The following is an 18,336-nucleotide window of genomic DNA, read 5'->3' as shown; positions in this document are numbered from 1 at the left end:
TTCACACACGAAATGGATAAAATCCTATTTTATAACAATGCTTTATATTCTATATTTTACGTTAATTTGCTCTTAATGATAATTTCCATTACTGATAGTCAATAGTTTGTGTTTAGTTTGAACTAAAATTCAATAACGTTGACTTAATGAGCATGAAACAGTTTGGTAATAATTATGGCGAATGGTTTTATAATTAAATTACTGAGAGTATATTAAATTGACAATAAAAATTATTTAAATCGTCATTGGAACGCGGGTCTTAATATGAGACAAAGGGTTTAAAGCAAGACGTGTCACCTTCGAAGACGCGCGGATGACTGACTCGCCGCGCAAATTAATGTTCTTTTTTGTTTTTTAACTCACAGAGCGTTCGTGAGATTCGTCTCACAATGGCCAGGATTAAAATTCTGAATATTTTATTTTATTCGTCACATCTTGATCGGTACGTGATGGCATGTCACATGACAAATTGTCTAATTATTCAATCCAACGTAGCTTTTGTGTCAAAGGAAATGGAGGCTGTTGAAAATGATTCCGACTCAGCCTTTTTACATATTAAAAAAAACTATGATAAATGGAATCGAGGCTAAAATGAAATACGGATAAAGAAATGATTTAAAAGGCCCAGAAAACGGACTTTTTTTATTTATTCGGAGACAAAAGTAATGTATGCGTAAAATTGCAAGCTCCGAGATTTTTGTATTCACATTAATGTCGCGTTTTATTATAATAATAACCGGAGACATTACCCGTTTAGTTTGCCACAAATGCGTTCATTTTTCGCTGCAACCGAACTGGGGGTGAACCGAGGTCGAATACGCGGATCTATTATTCTTAATCGTTGATTATGATAAACTAACAAGAACTTTTCCTAGTATTCAGTATTATACGCTAAGCATTTCTAAGGATGAGTTTCAAATTAGACATAATTAGGTATTTAAGTAACACTTGCTTTCGTTGATTTTATATAAAGTATAATTGAAGTTTGTAAAATAATAGAGAGTATTGAAAGGATTTAAATAACTTCATTCAAACTCTATTGAATTTATCTTTTGATATGTTATTATATTTATCTCTCTGTTACAGAATTTATAAGTAACCTTCATTAGAAGTTTAAAAGTAGTAAGTAACTATGCTACATAAAGTATTGTAAAAAGTATCAAAAGCACTAGATCGCTGTATATAAGCCTGTGCTGACAATAGCCAGGTAACGTGAAAACAGTGACTGAGATTCCGTCGTTCACAAGAAAACATGGAAATACTGACGAATATGTCCCGACGGGGCTCGCATTAAAACGACTATTTAGTTTGTAGTACAATAAAACATTTATGTGAATGTTCAAACCTTTTTCAAAATTACAATATGCTTAGAATATTATAAAATCAATGTAAAGTAGTTGATTAATAATCAAATCAAAATAAATCGTTAAAAATGGTTCTAATTTTAAATTTACAGCCAGTTCTAAAATCAATGTCAACAATCTTTATGAGCACCTGGACCAAATACATCTTCAATTCATTCCTTCCTGATAACTGAACTAGTCTGTTTACACAATACCTACTTTTATTTTTAACACCAAATGTATCTTGTATCACGTATGTACTATATCTATATCGTGCATATAAATCACGGTGTAAAGTGTGAAATATATACACCAATGTGGATTTAAAATATATATACATACTAGCGGATCCGACAGACGTTGTCCTGTCTACACGTCTTTAATTTCAAAATTTCAATTTTTAATAAGCCATTTTGATGAAAATTATTATTCAAATGTTATGACAATATCTAACGATCCAGCACATGGTCACACACGATATAACACAATGATAAAAAAACTTTTTTTAAATTTCGGGACAGACTAAAATTAAAATTCGAATATTATTTAAAGTTTGACACTGCGATGGTAGCGCCGTCTGTCGGATCCAATGTAAAACATTCCAAAATCAACAACAACTAATAAATTGAAAATTAATTAAAAAAACATTGTCCAGCGGACAAAATTCCATTCCATCGAAACCATTCCCAGATCCCCTTGAACACACACAAAAAATTTCGTCTAAATCGGTCCAGTCGTTTAGGAGGAGTTCAGTCACATACACACGCACACAAGAAATATATATATTAAGATTACTTCTATGTCAAAGCATCGATGGTTCCAGTAAGAAAATTGTTTCAATCATATTTATCCTACTCATGTTTCATTTCTAGTAGTGTTTTACCAGTGGCATAAATAGCATTGGTCCTTAGAAAAGCCATTGACGTATCAACACAATGCACAAGGATCGGCGTCTTACAAGCCGTACATGGCTGGTCCATGTATTGGCGATATATATTGTCTTGTGGCATTGGACAATCAAAATCATGTATCTTCGAAGTAAGGTATATATGCACACTATATATTAAAATGTTCACTGTTCCTTTAAAAAGTCTTTATATTAAAATTGATGATATGGCCTATGGTCGTTTAAATAGAATAAAAATGCTATGCTAACCAGTCCCTTTTTTAGGAATGTAACACTAAACTGCAGAACAATGTTGGCGTATAGGATTTGGCGTACATCTCTCATCCCAGTGGTTGTAGTTTTATCCCCGGCAGTGCACTGCATTAGAACTTGATGGTAATTCTGAATTACGTCTTGTTCAGTATTTTACATATGCAGCACAGCACGTAAACAGTGTGAATACAGGAAGTGATCATATACCTTTTAGGGCTTTTACCTTAGTTATAATTAATTTACAAAGAAGTTTCACTTATGACATGTTTACTTTGTACGCACCCACTTCTTTTTCACGAAACTAACATTTGAATACATCAAACCATTCGTATTTAAAACATAGATTAATCGACTACTTGTAATATTGTACTATTTGTAAAATAGTCGTAAATACTGTATACTAGTCGTATTTTTACAAATAGACTCTAAACGGAAGTAGCATGAGAATCAGACGTGCTTTCTGGAAATTTATAATTTTACCCATTTATTTTGATTTTTTATTCATAAAAATTCTAACCGCACTTTTATCTATAGTATTTTTTTGTCCTTTTCTGTCAAATGATGGTTACGCTCAAATGAAAAGAGAAACATGATTACATTGGTAAACAATGTAATCAGACTGATTTAGATTTTCTCTTATTTCATTTACTGTTTTGTGTTAAAATAAAATAGTTAAATAACATGGCCTGGAGACGCTCTTGACCAATCACAATTAAGCGATTCCATCATTCGTTTTTCAAAAAAACTTCCAACCCATATGGCACAATAGCTTATATATGTCTATAAACATATAAAGTGCAAGTGAAACGAATGCGAAGGGCATTAATTCAACAGAGACACCCAAACAAGTGCTTTGTGAATCACCTGTTGGTTCAATAGGTCAATGTTACAGAATACAAGGAGTTAGTGAAACAGACTTTTGTGGTGAATGGTACGCAGTCGCTATTGTGAGCCCGGACAAAGGCATATGCGCGATTGAATCCGATGCTGCTTGCGTCTCGAATTGAGAGTGAATTCGTATTATGTGATGCTTTAGCGGGTTTTTAATTAACTCGCGTAAAATAATAACTTACTTATTTCACATTAAATCTATATATAGTTTTAGTTTGAGATAGAAACAGTTCAGTCTTAGATGCTATATTAGTAATGGTATCACATAAAAGCATTAAGTACAAATAGCATGTAAATAAAAAAATTTTTTTTTTTAATTGATTTTTAATTGCATATAAAAAAAGTTTCAATTAAAATATATTTCAATGAAAGAGAGGTGACCCTCTTGCAGGATGGGAAGACGAGTTAAGATGTTGCTGGAACAGATTGGCAGAAATATACTTAAGATACAGAGGGTTGGAGCAGGTTCGAGGAGGCTTTTAAAGTTTTAAAAAATAGTTTATATTAAATATACATTACCTAAATGGACGTACATGAATGTATATCTTTCAAAGTGGTATTTTAAAATAATGAGGATTAATATTATTTAAGAAATAAAGTTTTATTTAGGTTGTAAAGGATATTTAGAGGTTGTAAGGGTTTTTTTCAAAATCTTTTTTCAAAATACTTTATATATCAAGTAGCCTATCATAATATTTGTTAAAGAGTATTTACGAAAAATTTGTTTTGATCCGTCAATTGTATGCGAATGTTCCTAGAACAACATTCCACGCGTAACGCAAACACATTTATTGTTATAGATAATAATATTAATAAATACGAAGCAATTCAAACATTTGCGGAGAAAACACGCTACTGGTAGCCAGGACAATGGCTGAGGTTCCTTCAAAACCACTTAACATGGGGATGACAGGTTAGTTCGATTATTATACGCCCTCAGGCGAGCAATTGGAGTTTATTTTTTGCCCAAAAAGCGTTTTTCTGATTCAGGGAGTCATATCTGTTAGCGGTTCTCACGGTGTGTGGAAACTTTTGCCAGATTAGTGATTAAATTATTTTCAAATTTAGGTATTTCGACTAAGGTTCTAAATTAAAATTTTTATTGATTTTTTTAATTAAAACTTATTGTATAAGCGGCAAACGGATAGCAGTCTTAACTGATTTTAAACGACCCATGCACACTCACATTTTTAAAAATCATCATTATCTCAATGGATATATGTAACGAATCATTATTACACGTACGGTTATGATAACACATAAAGATATAAAAATACTAAGATAAAAACGCATTACAAAATATATGTAATATTTACAAACACAATCGTAATACCTAAGATATTATCAACACAAAATGTAATTTTATAACTTGTAAAACACGTAATACAACGTAACATTATTTGTTTCCAATAATAGGAATAAAAACGCGACTTACTGAAAGCCTCAAAGTTGAAGCAACAAAAATACCCCAAAGAAACGTGATATAAGCATTGTTTTAAAAATTATTACGTGCAAAACTTTGAAATAAGTTACGAAGGGTGGCGACTGTTTTGAAATGTAGCGACGTCATAAGCTAATCGATAACAGAACAATGACGCAATGCTGTGGGGAGGCCACGGTAAACATTTACGCGAGACTTGGAAATGCTTGCTTTCTTTTCTCGCTTCATATGTTTCTACTCATAATGTGAGCCTGAGGCGAGGCTGGACTATAGGGATTCCATTTTTAATCTATGGTATTCGCGAATTATGCGTTTATGAATTCTTTTTTTCTTATAGTTGTTCGTATATGCGTGATGACATTTCTTCTGTACGATAGAATGTTTTTTGTTTATTTCTGTTTGCTTTTTTTTTGCAGTGTTTTTGTCATTTGATATACATATAAAGTAAGTGTTAAATGCTCAGATAGAAGAAAAAACACATGAATTGCATGACCATAGACTTTGTAGAATTATTTAATATAATATTTTATTTTAAACAAGAAAATTATCGATTATTTGATGTTCAATAGACCACTTGTTTATTAATAAAAATAAAAAAATCAGTGGCACTAGCGCACATAGAAATTCCATTGTTGTACAGCCGCGATCGAACCTACGACCTCAGCTATGAGAGTCGCACGCTGAAGCCACTAAGCCAACACTGCTCAATTTATAAAAATAATAATACTTATTCGCGACAAAAAAAAATTGCATATGTCAACAATAAAAGATGTTGATTCCATAAAAATAGCGTAGATTTTTCTCTTCGCTTTTCCGTAGGGTGGGTGCACTTGAGTTGCAGGTTTAATGAATTGCATTAATATTGTATTACCGGGTTAGTGGCCCCTGCTAGGTAAACAATCATTAGAGCTGGAACATTGTTTGCTAACTCGAGATTTGTTTGCGAATACAAATTGACATTAAGATGCTTTTTATTTGAACTATTTTATGAGTAAATTGTACTTCCATCTCGTTTCTCACTTGATTTAATTCGGACATTAACACATTGAATAAATTTCAAATCGATATTTATTTTACGATAATTTATTTATTTCTAATGTTCAAGGACATCTAAGTAATGATTTAGTTGCAGCATAATTACTATTAAGTAAAATTTTATTACTTAAAAGTGTGATTTTTAACTCAAGAATATTAAAAATAACATTTGACTTATGACAATATTTATATTGGGCCATCTTACGACTAAGTGATATTTATTAGTAAATGGACTCAAAAATGTGTCTGTGTATGGTGATGGGATTTCATTTTAGCATTTTAATGGAGATGGATGCAAATATAGACTGTAGTAACCGGAAAATTGGACATCGCCGTTGGTCCAATCACATGCGACACTCTACGCAGATTAGCAGTCTGCCTCTGAGCGAAAATTCGAAAATTCCCACATGCCCTCCATCCATTGACCCATAATTCAGTCCTCCTGAAACACCTTCCGCACATAAAGCAGAATTGTATGCTAACGATTATTGTTCACTCAAAAGCGATGAGCTATTGAAACGATATGCGCCTTTCCGTGTTTCTGAATATTATTAGGTGCGAATATTGACTTTGATATGCGAAATCCCACGAATACTTGTTGAATATAAATTTGATTTATTATTTTTGAAATCTAGACATAATCTGCTTGATTTTTAGTTTTAAGTAATTTGAGATTCTGCGTTGATTAAAAATCAATTATTAAAAAAAGCTATTGATTGAAACAAAAAACAAAACAATCTTTTAGGTCTGGGCCTCAGATTTCTGTATCTGATTCGTGTTAATTTGTGTTATTTAATAGACAAGTGGGTGTTCAGCCTTCTTTGCCTGATGTGTTTGTACAAGAGAGTGTTGAATGCGAATCAGCAGAACCATTGATGCACAGCCGGGGTCAAAACTACTAACTCACGCTGCAACCACTGCTTTCAAATTATTAATTAATGCATATATAAAACCAATCTACTGTTAATATATGTATTAACTAAGTATATAATGTCACAGGTTCATTTTTAAAGTCCTGTTTGCCGAGCAGTGTTTGAAATTGGAACTCGATTTAAATTCAGAACGTCGAAGTTGAACAGTAAAAAAATTTAACCTACAGACGTGACACGCTGAGTCGCCATCGGCTTGCGACGCGCGTCCTCTCCCATTCAAATCTTTATTTAGCATTCTAAGTACCGGCTTTAATTTTTACCTTCACTGAGGCCATACCATATTCACCTCGCGTTCCCACCGTAGTATATATATGTAGTTAGACGGACTTCAGTGTGGACCAGTTTATACAGTGTAGGCGTTTCTATTGAAATTGTGTCTTATTGCAATGGAGTAGAGTTGAAATTTATTTATCGCCGGAGTTATTTGCTAAAGGTTATGTTGAGAAGTAGTTTGCATAGTTATGTGCGCGTTTATCTAAGCTATATCGGGCGGCGTGGCGCAGACATGCGCTTGGTATTTGACTGGGCGGATCGACGTTTCATACTCGTAAATAGTCAATTGTTTTCGTTTAAAAATTGATTTCTCTCCTTAAAATTAAAAAAATCTCTATGATAACGGAATAAAATAGTTAAAACAGAGGTAATAAGAACACATACCTACTGTATTAGATTTTTTCAGTTTTGTATCGGTTATACAATTCAATTTAGGGTCCTTCAAGAAAAGAGCGTACCAATTCTTAAACAGCCGGCAACGCACTCGCGAGCCCTCTGGCATTGAGAGTGTCCATGGGCGGCGGTATCACTTAACATCAGGTGAGCCTCCTGCCGGTTTGCCCCCTGTACTATAAAAAAATAGATTTTCTCACGATGTGAATTTAATGTAACTCTTGTTTACATCTCTCTGTTTTACAAACCAGTAAATAACACTTAAATAACACATAAGAGTTTATCGCTTTTAATCGTTCTCAGCAACATATATCTTGTATATAAATTATTGAAGCCCTAGAAGGTATAACAATGGTGTCACAAAAACAGAGCACAAATTAGGAAGTTCCTCGGCTGTTGTATTGACTCCATTACCCGGCAAGGCCCGTATCAACTATTTATAGTGTTTGAGGTGCTTCATAAATATGCGGCGGTAGGCGCTCGCCTTCTCGACACCAGCTATTCAGACGCTGAAACTTTGTCACAGGTCATGGGTGACAGGCGATTTTACCCCTCTTACCCGAAGAGACAAAACTTTTTGCAGTAGACCAAGCATTCACGTTCAATTATATTTTATACCATTTAATCAAAATATACTTTATACATTATACTTATGATCGTTAATAAAAAGGTTGTTGAAATTTTAAACGCCAACTTATAACGTTCATAATAATTTTAAAAAGCATAAATTCAAAATTCTATCTAAGCGGTTACTTGCCATTAGAACAAATATATCTTACTTATGGGTGATTCCATTATCGCGGGTGCAACATTTTGACGCATGTTAAGTTTCATAATAATAAAATCAAAAATATTTTAAATAAACATCTTCTTGTAAGTGCTACGTTTCAACAAGTTCACTTTATATTTCGTAAAAAGAATTTTATTGAAATAATTAATATAGTCAGGAATGAGGTTCAAAGTCCTATCGCGGGTGCAACAAAGTTGGCCGAGCCTTTCTAGATCATTAAACAAAAACACAAAAGTCTGTTAATTGTGAAACTTTTATTATGTTATGCCTTCGTATTTCGTAAGGCGTTAAACTAACCAAGTAAACAAATATATTTTTTTATAGGAAACAAAAATAAACACAGAATTATTCACTTTTAAAGCAATCGCGGGTGCAACATCAAATTATCGCGGGTGCAACCCGTCTAATTTAAGTGAATACAAACATCAATAAAACTTTTACAGGAATAAAATAAGATATCAATCAATGTTTATTACTAATCAGAACACTTCTTTGTTACTTATATTAATTATTTCTTTTCAAATACGTCTATATTCGCCGAAAATTCTACAAACGTATTTTTTCCGTCAATCTTTTTCTTTGGCGCTTCCTACATCGCGATAATATCTTAAAATCGTACGTCTGCTATGTCATTAACAATTTCAGTGAAATGCTTGCCATCAACCGTCGTCAGGAATTGTACTCTAACCTCTCCATCTTCGTCCATATCGCTCTGACACACCCCTACATAGCGGTATTGAGTACTTTTTTTGCCAGACCTATCAGAGCAATTACACGAGCACGTAAAAACCTTATAATATCTCTTGGTAAGACATCAGCACAGGCAGAACCAGTTTCAGGGCATGCTTCTGCGAGTATTTTTGAGGGTTGAAGAGGATATTCGTCGTCTGAAAACATCTGAAATGCGCAATTTTGTTTTAAGTGGGACAAAAGATTTACTCTGATCTGATACTGAAGGACAGAGATTTCCTTCTTGTATTTTATTTGTAAGAGGTTCCAAGTCATCGTCATCCCAATCACTTTTTGTTTCAGTAGTGGTTTTCGGAGATTTCAAAACTAGTCTGCATATGAGATGAGACAGTGAAGTTCGCGCCACGGAAACACTATCATTCCCAACTTCAGGTTGGAAGAAATGTTTTTATTGAATGCCTGGTATATTTTTCAGTCCTTCTCATTTAGCATCCAACATGGCCATCTTTTCTTTAACTTCTTCTTTTGCTACGAATATAAAGAAGATGTTTTTAGACAGACTGCGTGCCAAATCTGTAAAAAAATACGGAATATAATATAACCACACATTAAATATTTGTCACCAATCATGCACACCATATTATTATTATTTAAAGCATAACAAAAAAATAAAATATGTGATAAATCAGGCAATACGGTTATTTGTCAAAGAGTTGCACCCGCGATCCTAACATCACGATCGCGGGTGCAACCAATTTAAGTTTAAGTAAATTTCAATTCAACTAACATTTTACTCCTAAAAACGATTTAAATACGTTTGCCTTTGATTTTTTTTTACTTTTACAAAGTTTGAAAACTATAGGATTTCATTTCTGTGAAAAACACAAACTTTTATATCTTTTGTATCGCGGGTGCAACAAGCTAACAGTGACTTTTTATATTCAATAATGCTTAAAAAATAACAACAAGTACTTACATTTTTTTGCACATAAGAATAAAACAATATTTTCACTACACATTTAGCCGGTAGAACATAAACTGAAACTGTCGGTAATAGCTCTTTCGTGCCAGTGTTGCCACGTTGTGATTTTGCAGATTCAGCCAATTCTTCGAATGATAATGTTTCCAAGCGCGCCAAAAATTTAAATATGAAGTAAAATAAAAAATAAAAAATGTTTTAATAAATTTATACCTTTTTCTTTGTACCGATATAAAAAAAAGTAACAAATAGCGTGATTTAGAAATTCATGTCAAAAATCGTCTATAGCGGAATCGCCCTTATCTTACTACTTACTCCAGGTCTTGTATATAAAAATTCATGCTGCAAAAACTTTGCAGTTTTCTGCTACTAGGTTGATACATATATGTATATACTATATTCTATATTCAAAATGACGAAAATTAAGTCAGCAAGATGTAGAGTATTTACTTTAGATATACGTATAAGTAGTGTCTTAGTAGTAGAAAATCCTACCATTATCCCGCATCAGCATAAAACCTGGACCGTTTCCTTAGCAGCACGGTTGGTTAGTTGCAACGCTCCGTGCGTTACCTCACTTTCAACAGAAACTCGGCAATGTATTTTCCTCTGCATTTTTTAGAGGATCCCTTTTGTAGACCCTACTTGTTTTAATACTAAAGTAGTGTGAGATCGCAATCCTGCTTTACTAAGCGCAGTTTATTTTAGGTAAAGTTAAGAAATGTAGAGATTTTATGAGATGTTTCAAATGAGACCTGGCTGTTGTAATACTTTCAACCTACGCAGTATATTATATAAGTAGTTAAACGTGCGGTAAATCTAGTCTTAGTAATCTTAGGAAGCTGTAATTCACAGTATTGAACTGACTTACTGTTAAGAAATTAATTCTCAGAAATACCACTAGGCCTTTAATTACTAGGAATAACCTTTTCCAACAAAATTATGTTTCATAAAAAAGTTTCAAGTTTATTTATTTAACAGGAAAACTGCCTAAGAATATGTTATTGTTTATTGCCAGTTTTTCTCTTCCGTTCTACGAAATGATTGAAAACCGGCAAAGTGAAGAAGCATTTCATGTATATTTATTTTTTGACGTTTATTTGTTACTTATATAATTTGACTTTGACTGAAAAATAAAAATTGTAAAAGAAACATTTACTTCGTTAAAACTGTAGGTAAGGTAGTAGTCAACATATATCGTGTGATCAATATACTAAATAAACATACCTCAAACGCCAAGATTTGAATATCTTATCGTGTTACCAATCAATTGTACTTCCCGAGGTTAAGCGTACAATACTCGCGGTTGACATCTCACCTGTCACTCACCTCCAGATAGTTATCGAAAAAACCCACTCAAATTATTGTTAACCGCCCCCATTCAAAGGGTTGATAAACATATCAAAGACATGCCCTATTGTAACCTCAGTACCGAAATTTTAGACACCTGTTTTTTAACAAAACCCGAAAAACAACCTTTGTGCTTACACAATCGAACACAAATATCGATTATCAGCTAGGGACCTCCCATACGCGTCCAGGTCACGTAGTATTACTTTTAGAACTTTCAAAGCTTATGTCAAAAAAAAATCATTTTTGTCGGTCCCTTTTAAATTAATACACCAGTTATTTACCATAAAAATATATGTATTTAGTTGAAACTGAAAACTACATAATGTATTGTAAACTAAAGATTGACGTAATGTATGCAATACTAGCGTGCCGCAAGCGCCACCTAGAGAATCTTAAGACAATTATAAATACGAAATCTAACCATTCCATCACTAAAACAATTAGTATTTTTTCCATAAACAACAAATTAAAAATAACTCATTTCCCTTTATATAACAATTAATAATAAATATAAGACCGAAAAAATTCCGAACGATTCGAGTTGTAAGCGATTTTGTTCTCGTAATAAAATAACGCTTATTTTTGTTACGAAGTTGTAAATAAACTGTTTATAACTTACGTCACACTTCGAAACCCCATTTAATCAGTAACGTAACATTAATTTCGCTTTGTGAAGAGTTCGTAACGTGTCAGAAATACTTGAAAGTTTAAATTAGTTACCTTCAGAAGTAAAAATATGAATCCCGTGCTTCCAGTTATGCAATGAGAAACATTATAATTAAATCATTCTTATTCGGATAACTTCGTTTTCTTTGTTTGTACTTTGAGACTTTTAATAACGCGTAACTGTTTTATAATTGTGCGTTCAATAAAAATGTTCTATACAAATAAATAACGGAGGATTTTATTAATACTCCGTTATTTATTTGTATCTATTAGGTATTAGGTTAATGTTTTGAGTGCTTTTCTATAGGTATATATCCTATGTATTTGTGTTTTGAATATTGCTTAATCGATACATTCAACTACGAATTATCTAAATCGAACTTGTAGATATTACTTGTAGATACATAAATGTCGCAAGTGCGTTGCCGGCCTTTTAAGAATCGGAAAATATTTATATCAATAGTCCGCGTGAAATCTGGCGTGGTAGATGGATTGTTATTACTTTTATTTCCAAAGTAAAGTTATATACTTTTTTCATCATTTCATGTACCTACTAAGATGATTACTTTAGAACTATAATGACGAAACACTCAAGAAAACGTTAGCTCTGTAGCGACCCGTTATTACGATGGTTTTCTCTCAGTCTTATATATCGATATATAGATTAAGCTATGCGATAGATATGTCTTTGTTCTTCACTCACCTACAACCACATACATCTTGGCAAATAAAAATCAATTAGGAACGAGTGTTGTGGCAGGCCACAGGCACGTGGCAGAGTGTGCGTGACGGCGACGTGACAGAGTGCTGATTAGCCCTCCGCTGCCACGTACAATCTATTTTGCATAGCGTCATTATTCTATAGCATAATTATTTTAGATTGGAGAAAAATGCTCACAAAAAAAGATGGAAGAATATTTCACGTAAAGATCAAAGGATCATTGACGTTGACGCTGTAACTAATGATCAAGGCTGTTGATAATCATCAGCGCCGTCCATAATAGCTCGAAGAACACAATACATATGATATACATAGGGGTATATGGGACTCGACCCAAAATCTCTGCTAAGAGACGGCGTGAGCAATATCCACTAAAACCACTTCGAGCAGTTCCTCAAAGGCAGGTTACACTCAAAAACCTCCGGTGCAGTATACACTACATAGGAGGTTGGGGATGGGTATATCTTCTCCTATTTTCTTCCCGTCTTCTACTCCTAGGATTCGTCCTAAAGCGCTCCCTGAGCATGTAATGCTACAGAAGGAACCACAGAATTCCATACAGAGTACTTTATACCTAAATTATTAAAAATAAATGTGCTACACTGTGAATATTATCCGCATTTCATTTTCAAAATAACATCAAGAGCCATTAATAAAATCGAAACGTCGCGCAAACTTGCTCCGAAACAATTCGCGAACTCCCGCCAACTCTCAAAATAGTTTATCTGTGAACATTGCAAACATCGAACAAAACACGAACTTGTGACACCTACCTAATGTTTTACACAGATTCTATCCTTAACTAAACAGTTGAGTGTTTTGTCTCGCTCCTGCTAAGAAAATGAAACGAACCAATGAGGGGGTGGGGTGATACGCATTTCCGAGCCCGGCTCCAATCATCTGTTAGAACAAAGGCGTCTAGCTACTTACCTACAAGTAGCTACAGCCCAGGGGCTAAAAGTACGTTCCGGTCCTCATACATGTGTTACGCACACATGCGAGTTTTTTTAACACACATGTATCAACGTTAAACCCTTCTAAACATGTTTGTGAGTTTGTAGGTCGATATTAAAAAAAAATCTTTTGTAAAAAAGCATTTATTAAATTAAATTTTATGATTGGTATTTATATAAATCTTATTCAAATTTAGAATATTTTTGTAAGATAGTATTGGTTTTCAATAGTATTTAACTTAATTGCAAAATAACAAAGCAAGAGAAAGATATATATATTTGCATGTATGAGACCCATGCAAATATATTTGTAATGTCTTTTACATTCAATGAATAATTGATCAAAATATCTCAACATAAACTGAAAATAAATTCACATCAAGAGACGATTTGTCATAATTATCCTCGTCTCAATGGAACCCAGTATTACACTTTAATTTGTTGAAAATACAAAAGTAAAAGAGGCATTATCCTGAATGACATCCTGTTACGGCTTATTTCGACTTCAGAATCCTCACGTCGTTAAAGGTACATTTTTCTTTCGCAGTGCTCATGTATCGTACTGCCATATCCAAGGACCCTCGGCGTCCCATCGTAATGGAAATCGTGCCTTATACGTTCGTCCTACAGCTGCAAATGTAATAATTTAATAGCGCGCTCGCTAAGACTACAATTTGACTATCGCGAATTTCCTGCGAGCCCGTAGCTCCGAAATGTTTGATGAGGTGTCTCAGCCACAATGCGAACGCTACTCTATAGTTCCGTAAGAAAGTTTACTTTCCCCTGCGGGTCGTTGAGACGGCGAAAACAAATCTGCGTAAGGTACAGGGTGTCGAGTAACTCGTGTTCTTACCCTCTCTCCTTTGTTCGGCCCGGAAGAGTACGCTAGAATTACATGCTCGAGTCTGATGCGCGCTTATTTTTTACGGCGCTGTATGCTCCGAACTTGGTATAGTTATGCAGTTCAACGACTGAAGGAATAAGGGGCGGTTGAGTGCTGAGTAGGTAAACAAAACATGTTTGCAGTTTTGATTTGGGGTAAAGCGTGACAAACTTAAGCTGTCGAGACACATAATGACGACTCTTTTGTTTACATGTAATGCGGAGTAATCACAGTTTTAATGTTATTATTCTTAAAATATGTAGGTCGAAACTCAAAGTCTTATAAGCGAGCGTATATTAAAGGAACCAGCTGTCCACTGAAGTATTTCTGAACCAATTCGACTTAGGATCCTTCAAGCGCGTACAAATTCTTAAAAGGCCATCAACGCACTCGCGAGCCCTCTGGCATCGACTGTCCATGGGCGGAGGTATCGGTTAACATCAGATGAGCCTCCTGCCCGGTTGCCCCCTGTTCTATAAAAAAGGTAAATAATTTGATACGTTTTGTCTTGATTATATATTATTGTATTGAAATGTGTACCTAATTATAAAATCTTGGAAATGGGTCACGGGTATTTTATTCCAATACTTCCTTGCCACGCCGGTTTATGTAACTTAAACAAATATATAGGGTATATATAGATTTGACCTCCCCAAACCTCAATCGGTTTCCATGGCAAGGCGCGCGCGTCCCGCATACTGATACCGGATTAAATTACTCGACCAACTATTTTACACAAAACGAGGGCTATAATTAAAGTCCGGAGCTAAAATGGGGGGAATCAGCGTCTTATCTGGCCAGTGAGAAATAGCGTTTCTTCAATGAATAGTTCCTCAGTTGGCTGTGAGCGGAATAAATAATTATTACGGCAATCTAAAGTTTGTGTTAGTTCGAGGAAGCGATAGTTGAGATATCTAATGAACTGTTCTGTGGCTTTTAATCTATATAATATCATGGAAAAATACTGTTTCGGAAGACGGTTATTGCGTATTAAGTCGTAAGAGATAACTTACTTACGCCTCAAGGACTGAGACTTCATAATATTAAAAAAAAACTATATTATATAAATTAAATATAGAAAAGATATTGATTTTCCTATTGGTTGTATTTATTTTACCTACCTGAAATCTTAGTCTTACCTAGTTTTACGTAAACTCGTATCTTTCATTTAAAATTTAGTTACGAGACAACAAGAGATCTTTCTTAAATCAGATTGATTTAGTTTTAATTTAATTAGTTGTATCACAGGAATACTTGGAACAAAAATTTGCGTATAACATTTTCCTCATAAAATCAATAGGCACAAGGAAACACAATTCAGTTTCTCGGTGTTTGAAATAAACCATTCTTTGCACTGAAAGGGGAATAATCTCGGAATAGCAGCGGGGGCTTAATCAGAATCCATGAATTGCTTTAAATCGAGGAAAACGCAGGAAATCTCTTTGTGTCGACAATTTCCCGACATGCGTGCGGATAATGTTATCGACGCATAATGACTTCCTTAATTAATTCGAGAGCTTTTACTTCCTCAAATGATCGATAGCTTCGTTACCTAACACTTAGAACGTATCTTAATACTGTCGTCTATAGTAATATTATAACGAGTAAATAATAATAATAATAGCCTTTTCTTTCAAATATTTTTACAATTAAACACATGTATATGTCTTTTTTGGAAAAGGCTTCCTCCAAATCCCGCAATTCCTGTCTACACTGTGCCTGTCTCTGCTGTTCCCTTAATTTGGTCTATCAACCTTCTAAATTTTCTTCCTCTTTTTCGTTTATTGTATCTTGGGCACCAGTTTATTACTCTCTTATTCATCGTGCCATGTAACCCGCCTATTTCCACTAAGATTAAAGGTTATAAAAAGGAAAGATTTGTAACAAATAGACTCAACGTTTATTATCAGAATGCTATATTATCGCTATACATATCTATCTTACTTAATGCTATATATCATACATTTTAAACTTAATACAAGGACCAGTAATAATGATGTATAATAATTACTAATAGGTACATCATTTTTACTGGCCCATCATTATTACTACCAGTTTTTTCTGGATGATCTGGTCATTGCTTCTAGAAGATAGACCGTAAAGTGTTTAATAAAATTTGTATGTCCTAAAAAACATATTACAGATATATGTGGATATATCTCTGTAATATTTACCTACAACATAACTGCAAATACTGGTCAGCAATTCTATTGTACAAAGTTAAGAAAAAAGATCTATGTACTAAATAAATCTGACAGACGTTTGTGACATAAGCCTGTACATAAGAGAACCAATAACGTGAAGTACGAGGGCCCGTCGTCATAGCACCGGAGGCAGTAAGAAGTTATTTTATAGGGGAATATTACGACTGAGGCTTATCTTTACGGCAGGTACTCCCCCACTGTTGGAACAAATTCACCGAATATGTACCGACTTATAAGGATCACGGTACATATCTTTTTTTGTAAATTTTATCACGATAGTGATAAATGTAGTATTCGTATGTGATAGTCAATTTAAAATAACACATTTGAAACCCGTCTCCTCTACATATATCTAATCTTTGCAAATATGTAGAGGTAACTCCAAACATTAAATTAAGTTTAGCAAAAATAGTATACTCTTAAAAAGGTTTTTAGACTGCTGAGTCTGTAACTAATTATATACACATTATAAAGTTTTTAAAGATCAAATTCTAGATTTATCTAAATATCACTAATAAGTGTAATTTCTAAAGCATGTGTTAAATAAAAACGTAAATCCAATATTATGAAATACGTGTTCTATAATGTAAATTGAAGAGGAATGTTCGTACGTTCAAAGCTACAAGATTTCTCATTAATTCACGCCAATACACATGTAAGCAAGTCGTTGCGTTAATAACCAATTATAGAGATTAAAGATTTTCTATATTCTGCCAATTTACTATACAGCCTTTGCTGGCTTTGATCTTTGTACCTATTATTTATTGTTCTCAACCCTGTTTATTGTCATCAATTTAATATCGAGTAGGTGATTTTTAGGTTATAATTAATTTGGTTGGAGATTATGCTTTTCCGTTAAATTATGTTTACTTTCTTTAATTTAACACTTACAACTTACAATTAGATAAAAACATACATGAATTTATGTATAAGATAAACTATATAATAATTAACATGTTTTAAAAAAAACAAATTCACGAAAAATGTCCCACGCCCTTACAAATATTTTTTACCTATATAAATGTTTTATTTAAATTTACCTTTTTTATATAGTAGAGGTTAATGTCCAACACAGAAAAGCATATTAATATAAAGAAGTCCTGAACAGTTGAAATATGAAAAAATGTCGTTAAATAAATATCAAAAATTACACCAAACGTCTCCGGGGAAAGTCTGATTGTGCCAACAATGAGTATGGCTGATTGGCGGAAGGATGCTCTCACTAAAAAAAATATCATCGTGTCATTTCGTACAATTTTCACCAAATTTACAAACGATAAAACCTGTCATTTCGCTGTTGACATGCCTATAAAATATTCATGGTGGCGGGCGTGAGATGAGCGATTTTTTCTTCGATTTACACCCAAATAAGATGTCATTTTCCGTATCATTAGCGGCGACTCCGCTCGTCTCCTCACTATTTATACGCAAATACGATAAAAATGACGCCCGCGGCCCATCGACTTGACACGTCATTGATAAATTGCTATCTTTTCAATTTTTTATTTCCGTTTCCCTTTCTGTTTCATTTGGAATTTATCAGTTCTAAAAATACCTTTGATTAATTTGTAGTTTATATCAAATAGATCAGATGTCTCGCTTATAAATTATAGGTCGTTATTCTGAAGCG

The 18,336-nt window shown here is 33.6% G+C and overlaps 2 long non-coding RNA genes across 2 annotated transcripts in view; one reads left to right on the top strand and one right to left on the bottom strand.

The window, feature by feature from the left end:
- LOC123689504 overlaps positions 1 to 18,336 on the top strand; it is a 257,049-nt gene that overhangs the window by 123,400 nt on the left and 115,313 nt on the right. The window lies entirely within an intron of this gene.
- LOC123689505 lies at positions 8,493 to 10,222 on the bottom strand. Its single transcript, XR_006750465.1, has 2 exons — positions 9,924 to 10,222; positions 8,493 to 9,520 (listed from the first exon to the last, which is right to left on the bottom strand). It is a non-coding gene; the product is annotated as an uncharacterized LOC123689505 (long non-coding RNA).

Source organism: Pieris rapae, chromosome 10 (assembly GCF_905147795.1).
Source record: "Pieris rapae chromosome 10, ilPieRapa1.1, whole genome shotgun sequence".
In the NCBI taxonomy this organism is placed as follows: Eukaryota; Metazoa; Arthropoda; class Insecta; order Lepidoptera; family Pieridae; genus Pieris; species Pieris rapae.
The sequence above is the reverse complement of the archived record's forward strand: the minus strand, read 5'-3'. Positions and strand labels throughout refer to the sequence as shown.